Genomic DNA, 13274 nt, shown 5'->3' with positions numbered 1-13274 from the left:
CAAGTGATATCTGGAAGTGGTCATTACCACATGGAGCAATTTCTCGAGATATCTGCAAGCTTACATTCCTAGAAGCCATATTTCAAACAAAGCCATGCTTAAAAAGTTATAGATCAAACAGCAGTGAAGTGACATATTAACCTATACTCACACTAGCAATTAAGTGATACAGCTACAATCCTACAAAGATCAGAAATTTATAAGGTGTCATTTCATTGTGTATTGTAATAATAAAATAAAATATATTTTCATAAAAAATTTAAAAAGTCAATATTAGGTGATTTTATCCTCATTTTTAACAATTAAAACTCAGTGTTTTAACTCACAAATAACTTATATAAGTTCCAATTACTTGTTGTAACACAAGGGTAATTAATTATGTAACTTGTAAACATTTATATTTACCTAATTTAATTCTTACAATATACCTAGATTACTTAAAAACTATGACCTTGTTTTAGTTAGATTTTTCACTACTGTGACTAAAGGACCCATCCAGTCCAATCATGGAAGAGGCAAGTTTATTTCAGGGTTCATGGTTTCAGTGGTCTTAGTCCATTGAAGGCTGGTTCAATTCCATGAGGCTTGAGGTGAGGCTAAACATCATGGTGGGAGAGTGTGGTAGCGCAAAGCAGCTTACATCATGATGATCAAAAAGCAGATAGATAGCCAAAGACATTCCCCAATTTCTACCTCTTCCAGTTGTACCATACCACTTCAGGTACCACTCAGTTAATCCTTATCAGAGGATTAAATCACTGGGCTAAGATTCTTAAAACCAAATCATTTCATTTCTAAACTTTCTTGTATTGTCTCACATGTGAACTTTTGGGGGACACATCACATCCAAACGAAAGCATTCCACTCCTGGCCCCCAAGAGCTCAAAACCATGTCATAATGCAAAATACATTTTATCCCTTTCCACAAGTCTCCACAATCTCAACAGTTCCATGATTGCTCAGAGTTCAAATCCAAAGTCTTCTCTGAGGCTCAAGAAAATCTTACATTGAGAGCTCCTACAAAAGTAATAGCAATCTACAAGTATCTAATATATAATGGTATAAACATTTTCATTCACAAAATTAGGGGCCGAGAAAGAAGGGATAAGACCAAAGCAAGACCAAAATCCAGTAGGGCAAGCAAGTCCTATAACTCCACATCCAGAACCTTGGGCTCATGACTTGTTAATGTCTCTTCAAAGGGCATATGCACCTCCAATCCTGTGGCCTTGTTAGTTGCAGCCCAAGTGGCCTTTTTGTTGGCTTGTGTCTGCTTAATTCTTGTAGCTTTCCTAGAACAATGTCTCACATTCCTGACATTTCTTAATCTCCTGGTTTTTTTTTTTTAAGAGAGAGTGAGAGAGGAGAGAGAGAGAGAGAGAGAGAGAGACACAGAATTTTTAATATTTATTTTTTAGTTCTCGGCGGACACAACATCTTTGTTGGTATGTGGCGCTGAGGATCGAACCCGGGCCGCACGCATGCCAGGCAAGCGCGCTACCGCTTGAGCCACATCCCCAGCCTCTCCTGGTTCTTGACTGCAACTTTACCATCCTCTTTATGTCTTTAATCTTTGACCTCTCAAGGGGATGCCCACAGTGACTCTGTACCCTGCTGCACTTTGTCTGGCCTTCTAGGTCTTCTTTTAAAATATTGGGTGAAGCATCCATGATCCCTAACTCCAGCATTCTGCATATCTGAAGAACAAGCACCATCTGGTTAAGGCCAAGGTTTGCCACCATCTTGAGCATTAGCAAAGGCTTCAGAGTCCCTGGCTGCAGCAGTCTCTGAGCATCTGGGTGGCTGAGCATATTGAAAAAACTTCCTAGGCTTAGTTTCACACAGGGCTTTCTAATTCAATTTTTCCAAATATTTCTTCTCTGCTTTCTGCTCTGATTATCACAATAAATTTGGCTAAAGATAACTAGCAATGTCCATGCCACCTCGTAATTGCTATGCTGCCTAGACATTTCTTGCACCAGAATAAGAAGTTCATTGCTTCTAAAATAAGCCTCAGAAAGTCTCTGGACATGGGGGGGGGAAAAAAAAAGAATGAACTTCTCACAAGGAACATAACACAAATGGCCTCTACTCCAAATTCTAGTGCAGCCCTCCTTTCCTGAACCCTCTTGAGCCCTCTCTTCACTGACTGTCGTCTTGTTGGCATTCTGGTCTTATGAGCTCCCACCAGAATTTGCCTTTAAGCTCCACTTACAAGAACCTAAAGCATTTCCAGCATGCATTGCTAAGCTTCTCAAAATTCCTCCCACCAATTCCACGAGCTCAAAAATCTTCTGAACCACATAGTCAGGTTAATCACAGCAATGACCCCACCTCTCAGTGCCAATTTCTTTTTTAGTCAGCTTTTCCCCTACTGTGCTAAAAGGCCCCACCAGAACAATTGTAGAGGAGAAACATTTATTTGAGAGCTCATAGTTTAAAAGGTCTTAGTCCATAAAAGGTCGGCTTTATTCCACAGGGCTTGAGGTGAGGCTGAACATTATGGCAGAAGAGTATGGCAGAGGGAATCAGCTCACATCATGGTGATCAGGAAGTAGGCAGATCCCATTAGCCAGATAAGATATATACCTAAAGCCATGCCCCAATTCCCACCTCCTCTAGCCACACCATACCACTTCAGTTACTGTTCATTTAATCCCTATCAGAGAATTAAATCACTAATCCTTAACCCAAGAATAAATCACTGGGTTAAGACTCTTAAAACCCAATCATTTTGCTCCTGAACCTTCTTTCATTGTTTCACATATGGCTTCTGTGGGACTCATCACATTCAAACCACCATAACAGACCTTAAAATAAGAAAGTCATCATTTCAAGTTACTTCCTTATTGAGTATTTTCATAGCATATGAGTGTTAAGACTTTGTCTTTGGAGCCCATTTTAATAATGCTATCATAATATGCCAGACATATATAATAACACATTGCTTTTAGTGGTGCTATAGAGTGCTTTCATGATAAGTTGTTATAAGTGCTTCATGTACCTTAATTCTCAAAGGAATCCTGTAGGATTGGTGCAACATTATCCACATTTCACAGAACTTTAAACTCTTACCCAGGCTCACATTGAGGCAAGTGATAGATTCAAAATTCCAACATAGTCTGTCTGGAAGTTCAGTGTTTTTCAAGATCCAGAGATCATTTTAAAATGAATTTGCTTTTTATTATATTCACACTTATACTCTTGATGCTTTACAGTTTTATGTTTCCATTGTTTGACTGAGGTGGCTACTTTTCAACTAACAATATTACCCTTTTCTTTTATTCTTTTTAAATTACTGAATAAAAATTTGTTATTTGAAGAAACACCTCATTTTAATCTTGTTGAACCTGTTCTTGACTTAAGGGCATTGAATTTTCAAATCTGAGACTTATTAGTTGACCAATTTCTTATGTCAATGCAATTACTATTATTTCAGTAATTAGTAACCTATAAAAGTAGATACACTTTTGTGATCAAGCAGCAGTATGAAGGAAAGCCCACAAACATTCTAGTCTTTTTTCATGGGAAGAACCTGTTGAGTTAGATTTTTCTCATGCATTATGATAGGTTGATGCCAAATGCTCCTTCCCTCTACACTCATCAGTGCCAGCACCATAGATTGAAACCTCATCAGAAGGTAAACATAGGGCTGCAGAGGAAGCCGCACACAGGAGACAGACAAATACACCATCTTGCCTGCACAATAGCCCTTGTTAGACAACTGAATCTAACTAGGGGATTCCTTTAATTCTCCCCAAGTTATGTGTCTACTTGCTTTCTGCAACTTTTCAAGAAAGTATGCCTGGTCATCTCCCAGGATTGTACAATGGTTCTATGTACATGGTGACCAATACAAATAATAATGGTGACCAGAGTAAATGCAGTTACCATAAAGCTACAGCCTGACTCTTAGTAATCAGGTCTCAATGCTGAATGGTTAAGGTACTCTGTTTTTACGACCTTAATGGTGGATGAGTGCCATGCATGGCACAGTTTATAAACCATTTCTCTCTATGTAATGAGAATGTTTATGTGTGGGAAGAGATGACAACATATGGTATAACTCATAAGTTTGTGATGACATGAGCCAAAGGCCATCAAAAACTGTTGGTTCTGAAAATATGACTCATACTTCTCCTTTTGTTATAAATGGATTTAATAATTTCTCACTGACCCCACTGATTATAGAAAATAATACCCTAGGTTACTGATCAAGCACATGACAACCATCACATAACAGATGGGCTAGACAGCAATTTGTCACATGTATTCACTGTCGAGCATAGGCGAGCACTGTAAGTTCTCCAGAGCCACTAAGGGTAGCTGAGAGAACAAACTGTTAGCAAGGGGGTAAGGCTATATAGTATCATTAAAGCAAGTTTCTAAAAATTGGTTTGGGATAATTAATTGTGCTTACTGTAAGAAAGATGAATCATTTTATACTACAGATTGATAAGTTTTAAAAACTACACTATGAAACTATTTAATACAAAATACTATAACATCAATTGCATACAGTTTAAGTACATTTGCATACATTATCATATAAACTAGTTATTTACAATGTAGTTTCATACAAACTACTATGTGTCCTATGTACTTTACACATGTTGTGTGCACATATATACACTATGTGTAGTAGCTAATAATGTATGATATATTATACCAATATATACAAAATTTTTGACTATCAAGACAAAAAGCATCAAAATATTAGAAAATTGAATATAAAAGCCTCTTTTTCCATGGTAAGAGATTTGGTCAGGAAAAACAATGTTTTCACATGTTAAAATCAATATAACACACATGTTCAGTTCCAGCATTTATTATTCACTTCTGAATAGATACAGTAAAAATAAAGGAATCCCCACTTTCCATACCTTAGTAGTGTTTTTCTCAAGACTGAATTATTTTTTTTTGTTTTAAAATGAATATGGTAAAACATTACCACACTCTTGACATTTGCATGACTTTTCTCACATTTGAATAATTCCATGTATTTTAAAAAAGTAAAATGGAAAATTGAAAGCATGATCAGATTTATTAAGGTTATCAGGTTTTTCTCTAATAAAAATCATTTAGTATTTTTGAATAAAATTGGAGAAGTTGAATTCTATTCCACACTGTTTACACAGAAACTTCTTGCATTAGATTTTTTTAATGTAAATAAACAGGTATAGGTTGAATAAAAAGTGTCCCCCAAAGGCTCAGGTTCTGGAAATTTGACCCACAGCCAGTGGTTCTGTTCAAGGAGACAGCAACTTCAGGAGGAAAAGTCAAAATTGATGAAATTTACAGATTCCTGTTTGAATTTAGATGAACTTTTTTCTGGTGTGAGAAAAAAATCTAAAGGGCTACAATCTTCCAACTGATAGGTAACACAAAGGATAATAGTGGAAATCACCCACTCCTCAGGTGTCTGTACATATGAACGTTTCTTTTGTTTTATTTGACTTTGTTGACCCTGCCTTCTCTACTAAGCAGAAAAGGTGGGTATTTGAGATATAACCTTGGAAGGTGTATTTTTAAATACACTGCTTACACTCATAATGCTTTCCTCTAGGATAAATTTATAGATTTGTTGTTGTTCTTGTTTTGTTGTTGGTACCCGAGTTTGAACCCAGGGGTGCTGAACCACTGATCCACATCTCCAACCCTATTTTCCCTATTTTATTTAGGGACAGGGTCTCACTAAATTGCTTAAGCTGTCTTTGAAATTGTGATCCTCCTTTCTGAGCCTCACAAACATCTGGGATTATAGGCATGCATCACTGCACTTGGCTTGGTTATGGTTTTGAGTGGAATTTTAATAAGCCACAGGTTTACCACATTCTTTCCATTCATAGTGGTTCTTTCAAATAAGAATTTTTTCATGTTTTGTAATGGAGCTAGAATAACTAAAAGCGTTTCCATATTGTTTACTTTATAGGGATTGTCTTTAGTATAAGATTTTTATGAATAGAAATAAAACTGTAATAAGTGAAGGCTTTACCGCATTGATTATATCCATAAAGATTATCTCCAGTGAGACCAAGAGATCATGTTTTTGAAAGTCCTTGAAAAGTTGAACTCTTCCCTATGTAGCATTCATTTTTAAATGAATTACCATTGTGCCTTACCTTGTCTATGATCATGTGAGAGAAGTTCTTGTGACTTCTATCCACATTCTTATCTTTCATATGGCTTCTTGCCAGAGTAAGTTACAATGTGCCTATTGAGTAATAGATGGCAAGAAGAGTTTTCCATAAATACTGTATTCACATGTATTTTTCTTTTTAAGTTTCAGGTTTAAACACTATATATATAGTGTGTGTGTGTGTGTGTGTGTGTGTGTGTGTGTGTGTGCTGGAGACTGAACCTAATGCCTTGTTAATGTGAGTTAAGCACTCTACCAACTGAGCTATATCCCCAGTCCAACACATTATCATTTTTATTTTAACAGTGCCTCAATCATGATTTCTGAGAAAATGACAGTTTTATTGTTTTGTTTTAAATGTTTTTGTATTAATAGAATTTTACTTACGTAATTACCAATATAAGGGGAAGTGTGTATCCCATTTCTAAATTGTTTGAAAGGAAATGCACTGATTAGTTGACTGCCTGCTTCCCAATAGTTACAAAAAAAGTGGTATCCATTAATACACTTTCTTAGTAGTGTGTGCGAATCTACTGTATTTATAACACTAAACATCTGTATTATATTGAAGCATATCTTTCTGATTATATATTAAAAAAACTTCTAGGAATAAATATTTCAAATTGTGCTTATTTGGTTTGTTTGCTCGTTTCCAATATTACCTTGTGTGCTTAGATTTTCTCAAGGAAAACTGCCTCTTGCAAGTACAAATTACTTTAGACTTTTCACAAGATATTGTTCAGATCATTAATGTTTGGATCCTCTGATTTCCTAAACTGAAAAACCAAGAGAATTATTATGAATTATTAAAAATTATAAAAAATATGGGATTTGATGCGCTAGACAATGACATCAAGCTGGATATATTTCCTAAAGTATTTGATTTTGTAAATAAATGTTATTCTAGACTGGGGATACAGATCAATTTGTCGAATGTTTGCCTCACATGCCCAAGGCCCTGGGTTCAATCCCTAGTGCTCACACACGCGTGCGTAAATGCATGCACTAACACACACACACACACATAAATGCTAATCTTACCTAGGTTTCTGAAGAATTCCTGCATCACATCCTGCATCACATCTCTGCATGGATTTCACTGGGCAGGATCCAGCAAAGTCTAATCCTCCAGAATGAAGTTAATAGACATTTCCTTTTTGGTCTCTGAATTTTAAAACATTACACAAATGTGTAGTAGACGCTGTGTGAGTTTGATATAAGTAGAATATATACTCAAAATGTCGAAGATATATATATATATATAAAATCTCTAAGTTTCTCTCTCTCTCTCTCATCTATATATATATACATATACATATATGTATGTGTGTGTGTATTCTATAATTTTGTCATCAAAACTTATAAGTAGAATATATACTCAAAATGTCCAAGATATATTATATATATATATATATATATACATATATAAATACATATATATATGTATATATATATAATCTCTAAGTCTCTCTCTCTCTCTTTCTCTGTCATATACATGTGTGTGTGTGTGTGTGTGTATATGTGTGTGTGTGTGTGTGTGTGTGTATTCTATAATTTGGTCATCAAAACTTATACTGTGTGCAGTTTTTCATACTCCAGCATCCCAATACTAGAACTAAACTACTCAGAAAAGCAACAGCAGAGCACACCATTCTTATTGGTAAGTACAGGGAGTAAGATGTACTCCTTGGTCATCCCTAACTTTTTTTTTTTGCTCAGAATTTTAGAACAGTCTCAACAACCAAAGCAATAAGAGACTCATGGTGCCTAAGTAGTTTTATGCATTTTCTGAACGGCTTTTCTTATGAACATCTATATTTTGTTCAACTCTTATGGCAGAACATAGAGCTGTCTTCCTTCCTCAGAAAGAAACCTTTGCACATGTATTTAATAAACACCCCTCACACAAAATTTTTTACTTAGATTGTCACAATATGTTAGTTGGAGGTTGAGCTCATGCTACATGAGTAGATCAAGAGAACAATTGGAAGTTTGCTAGTGGTTTACTCCAGACCAGATTAAACCAAATGGTAAGCAAGAATAATAATTAATAAACATATGATTTGATAATGCATATTATTTAATGTCAAACCAGAAGTTTGAATGGTATTCTTATCAAATTTCAAAAATCTACAAGACTTTATAGTAGTCAGCAGAAACTACTTTCCCAAGGCTAATGTTGAATGTATAAAAATTTTCTTAACAACAGACTATTAGATTATCTGATATGTATTTATGTGCCACACAATAATGCTTCACTTAAGGATATTTTGTTCAATAACAGGATACACATACATTAGCTCATCTGCTCTAAACAGATGGGTAAACTGTTATATATTCATGTATATGTCAGGTTATATAGTATCCTGAACTGAGTTCTCTGCATTCTTGCCAATCCACAATATTAAAGATGTTCCTTACATGTCTGTTATTTGTTATATTAACTTCCCTAAATGTACTGAGGGACAGAAAACTTCTAGCTGAAGTGTGGCAGAGAATAGATATATCAGATTGATTCTGTGTGTTTTTAAGAAATTGACAGAAATTATGAGCAAGGAATATTCCACTCACCAAGGAACTTAATTGTCTAACATGAAACTATTTTGGTGAGTATACACTAGCAAAAGTAGCTATGTATGTTGAATACACCCCCAGGAAAATGATACATTTCGATAGGAACAAGACCATCAAGGGTTCTGAGGCAAGAGAAGGACTTTGACATTGACAGTCATAAGTATGTCCTTTGGAATACTCTGTAATTATTTTTCTTACTCCATTTCAGGAACTTCACATGGAAGAAATACATCTGTGCATTTTCCATTTATCTAAGTCTGATTATAATTTATACCATATGTTTCTGGCCTTGCAGCTCAAGTTTTTCTAGTATAAGAATATTTTTTAAAATTTTATTGATTTTCTTTTTTTTAATACATGACAGCAGAATGCATTAGAATTCTTATTACACTTATAGAGCATAATTTTTCATCTTTGTATGTAAAGTATGTTCATACCAATTCATGCCTCTATACACGTACTTTTTTGCATTATAATTCTTATTTCACATATAAACCACAAATATTCATATATTTGTTTTTATATAAAGTATGTTGACACCCAATTCAAGTCTTCATACATGTACATTGGATAATGATGTCCATCACATTTTACCATCCTTGCTAATCTCCTGCCCCCTCCTTTTCCCTCCCACCCGTCTTCCCTATCTAGAATTCATCTAATAACAATAATTCTTGATGTCACAATGATTTAGCTAAAGGTGGAAACCCTGAATTTGGGGAGTGGTCAAATCATCCAGGGCACGAATATAATTTAATGGTTTTGTGTGTGTATTGAATCTCACAATTTTTTTTATCTATTCATCTGTTGAAGAACACCTCAATTAGGTGAGCTGTTGTATACATTGATGTGGTTCTGTCATTGTTAATGCTGATTTTAAGTTCTTTGAGTACATACCAAGAAGGGCAATAATTGGGTATAATGATGGTTCCATTCCAAGTATTTTTGACGAATCTCCATATAACTTTCCAAAGTTTGCATTGCACCAGCAATGTATGAGTGTAGCTTTTACCACACATCCTTGCCAAAATTTATTGTTGCTTGTATTCCTAAAAATTGCCATTCTGACTGGGGTGAGATGAAATCTCAGTGTATTTTTGATTTATATTTCTTTAATTGCTAAAGATATTGTACATATACTTATTTATTTGTTGATTAGTTGTATTTCTTCTTCTGTCAAGTGTCTTGTTCAGCTCCTTAGTCCTTTTAATGACTGGATTATATAGTTTCTTGGTGTTAAGTTTTTTGAGTTCTTTATATATCCTGGAGATTAGTGCTTTACCAGAGTTTCAGGTGGATATATTTTCTCCCATTCTGTCATCGTTCTGTTCATGTTCTTTTCTCCTTTGCTATGAAAAAAAATATTTTTAGTTTGATTCCATCTCATTTACTGATTCTTGATAATATTTCTTGTGCTTTAGGAGTCTTGATAAGAAGTTAGTTCCTAAGCTGACATGATGTAGATCTGGGACTACTTTTTTTTTCTTATTAGGCACTGTGTTCTAGTGCCTATGTCTTTGATCCACTTTGAGTTGATTTTTGTGCAGGGTGAGAGATAGAGGTTAAATTCATTTTGCTACATATGGATTTTCAGTTTTCCCAGTCCCATTTGTTGAAGAGGTTATCTTTTTTCGATTGTATGTTTCTGACACCTTTGTCCAGTATAAGGTAACTGTATTTATGTGGATTTTTTTCTGTGTCTTCTATTCTTAGTATGTATCTGTTTTGCTGCCAGTGCCATTCTGGTGTTTGTTACTATGGCCCTGTAGTATAATTTTAAGGAATGGTTTTGTGATGCCTTCTGCTTCACTTTTCTTTTAAAAAAAAATACTTATTTTTTTTAGGCTTTTAAGTGGTCACAATATCTTTATTTTATTTTTTTTATGTGGTGCTGAGGATAGAACCCAGTGCCTCATACATGCCAAGTGAGCACCACTTGAGCCACATCTCCAGCCCTTGCTTCACTTTTCTTGCTAAAGATTGTTTTCACTATTCTAGGTCTCTTATTTTCCAAATAAAAAAAAAAATTAATGAAGTAACTTTTATATAGCTTTATTTTATTCGTTTATTTTTAATGTGGTACTGTGGATTGAACAGAGGGCCTCACATGCACTAGGCAAGCACTCTACCATTAAGCCACATCTCCAGGCCCCAAATGAATTTTATAGTTGCTGTTTCTATGAAGAATGTCATTAAGATTTTAATAGGAAATTCATCAATTATGTTATAATGTTTTTAGTAGTATGGCCATTTTGACAAAGCCAATTCTGCCTATGCAAAAGCATGGGAAGTCTTCCCATCTTTGAAGTTCTTCTTCAATTTCTTTCTTTAGTTGTGTAGTTTCATTGTAAAGATATTTCACTTCTTTTGTTTAATTGTGCATCTTGGTTCTTACCTGAGGGCTAAGTTGTACTACACAGACCTAATAAGCTCTCATGAATGTCTCCATATAAATATTCATGATTCTTTCAAGACCCATGGTAACCCAAGATGAATCCTCTAAATTTATGCCAGTGCACAATTTAAAATAGATTTATTGCATGATGATTATCTGCAGACTGTGTTTCTTAAATATACTGATGGGGAAAAAAATGTTCTTCATGAAGAGCTGCCAAGCAGCACATAAATTCAACCAGGTAATTTTGTGTACTTTTTGGAAAATGAGAGTAATTCTGGGTAAGATACATTCAATCAGCCAGGAACTGGATGATTATAATAATATAAATCTCCTTAGGAGAATAAAAAAGTCAGAGTAGATAGTTACAATTAAAAATCCACATAGAAGCATGTATGTTGTGACACACAGAAACTCACTGTGTATAATGAGGCAGAAAGAATACCTTGACAAAAACAGTGTTATGATTTAGATGTGAGGTGTTCCCCCAAAATTCATGCATGACAAAATGCAAGAAAGTTTATATGTGAAATGATTGGGATATGAGATTCTTAACATAATCAGTGCATTAATATTCTAATAGGGATTAGCTGGGTAGTAATTGTAGGCATTTAAGATGTGGCTAGAGAAGGGGGTCATTGAGGGCATGATTTTGGAATTTATATTCTGTCTCTGGTAAGAAATGCTCTCTCCTCCCCTCTTCCTTGTGGTTATGTCCTGAGGCAATTTCTTGTACCACATCTGTTTATTATGATCTTCTGGCATACTGTGGGCAAAGGGTAATAAAACGAGCTGTCTATGGACTGAGGCTTAATCCCAAGCACCACACATAAAAAAAAAAAAAAAAAAAATTTAAGTTGGATGACCTAAAGATCCAGAAATGCCAGCACTAAATATGTATCCATGAACAATTAAATCAGCCAATTGAAGAGATACCTCTGCTTTTGTGTTTAGTGCAAACATTGTTCTTAGTATTTAAGACAGGGACTCAATATATGTGCCTATCAATGATTAAATGAGTATAAATATTGTACTTATATACTCTTATTATTTAGTTATATAAAATATTTTGTCTGTTAAAGTGTTATAAGATATATATGCAGGATTTTGCATTAAGTAAAATATGGCAGGCAGAGAGTCAGTTGCAGGAGCTTTTGATTCACATGTGGAAGTCAAAAATTTAATGAGTAAAATTTTACTCACCAGGTACTGTGTTTTGTGTAGGGCTGACAAAGTCTCCATATTTTTTGTTTTAGTGGGCATAAGAGGGTCAAGAGCTTTGTTTACCACATGGTGAGTGTAGTGTGTATTATGTTCTTCCTAAATACTAATAGAAGGAATGCAATACCTTTTAAGTGCAAAACTGATAATTATATAAAATAATGCATGTGTTGAATCATTTTAGTCATTTTACCTTGTATAAATAGTATAAGATAACATAATATATGTAGTAAATACATAAAGTTGTATTTTCATTAAAAGAAATCATCATATCACACAAATTTAAAACTATAAAAATCAATTTATTATTGTTGATTGCCATTTTTTGATTTCATTCAAGTATTATGGCTATAAGCTATGCAAGGTTTTTATAGTCTTTTAAATATGTTTTTAGGGAAAATTTTATAGACATATATGTGTATATTTCTTAATAAAATTTTTGTTCATATTTCTTTTTAAGAGTCCATAACCACTCTACCCTTGTTGAATATTTATGGTATTATTACCCAAAATCTATCAGTTATTTTTATGTCTCTATGTCATGGTAGATAAAAACCAGTTTTCAGACACTTTTTTAAAAAGCCACAGATGTTTATATAAGTTTTACATTTTCCTTATTATACTGGGAGTGAACATAACTGGTAGATATTTACTAAATACAGAATGCTACCTTATGGAGGACAAAAGTCTGTGGATGATAAAAGTAACATTCTTTCCCCCTCTCTATTGTATTACTCTACTTAGTGATGTACTACTCTTCGATACTGTGGTCTCTTCAAAAATTTGGGTAATATTCCCAAGGTAATTTTGTCTATACATTTTCATTGAACTGATATATTTCTGGATTAATGATAACTTTGGATTTACTAATCTGCTACACTCCTGATGTACTTATTTTACCTTAACTTCATGTTGTGTATATTTATCCCAGTCTAGTATGTAATT

General features: G+C 34.3%; 2 protein-coding genes across 2 annotated transcripts in view; both read left to right on the top strand.

Moving 5' to 3' along the window:
* LOC308643747 (uncharacterized protein) overlaps positions 1-13274 on the top strand; it is a 738434-nt gene that overhangs the window by 133609 nt on the left and 591551 nt on the right. The window lies entirely within an intron of this gene.
* LOC308643349 (uncharacterized protein) overlaps positions 1-13274 on the top strand; it is a gene marked incomplete at its 5' end in the record, with an annotated part of 82270 nt that overhangs the window by 66608 nt on the left and 2388 nt on the right. The window lies entirely within an intron of this gene.

The sequence above is a fragment of the Spermophilus citellus genome (assembly GCF_964194105.1).
Source record: "Spermophilus citellus genome assembly, chromosome: 3".
NCBI lineage: Eukaryota > Metazoa > Chordata > Mammalia > Rodentia > Sciuridae > Spermophilus > Spermophilus citellus.
The sequence above is the reverse complement of the archived record's forward strand: the minus strand, read 5'-3'. Positions and strand labels throughout refer to the sequence as shown.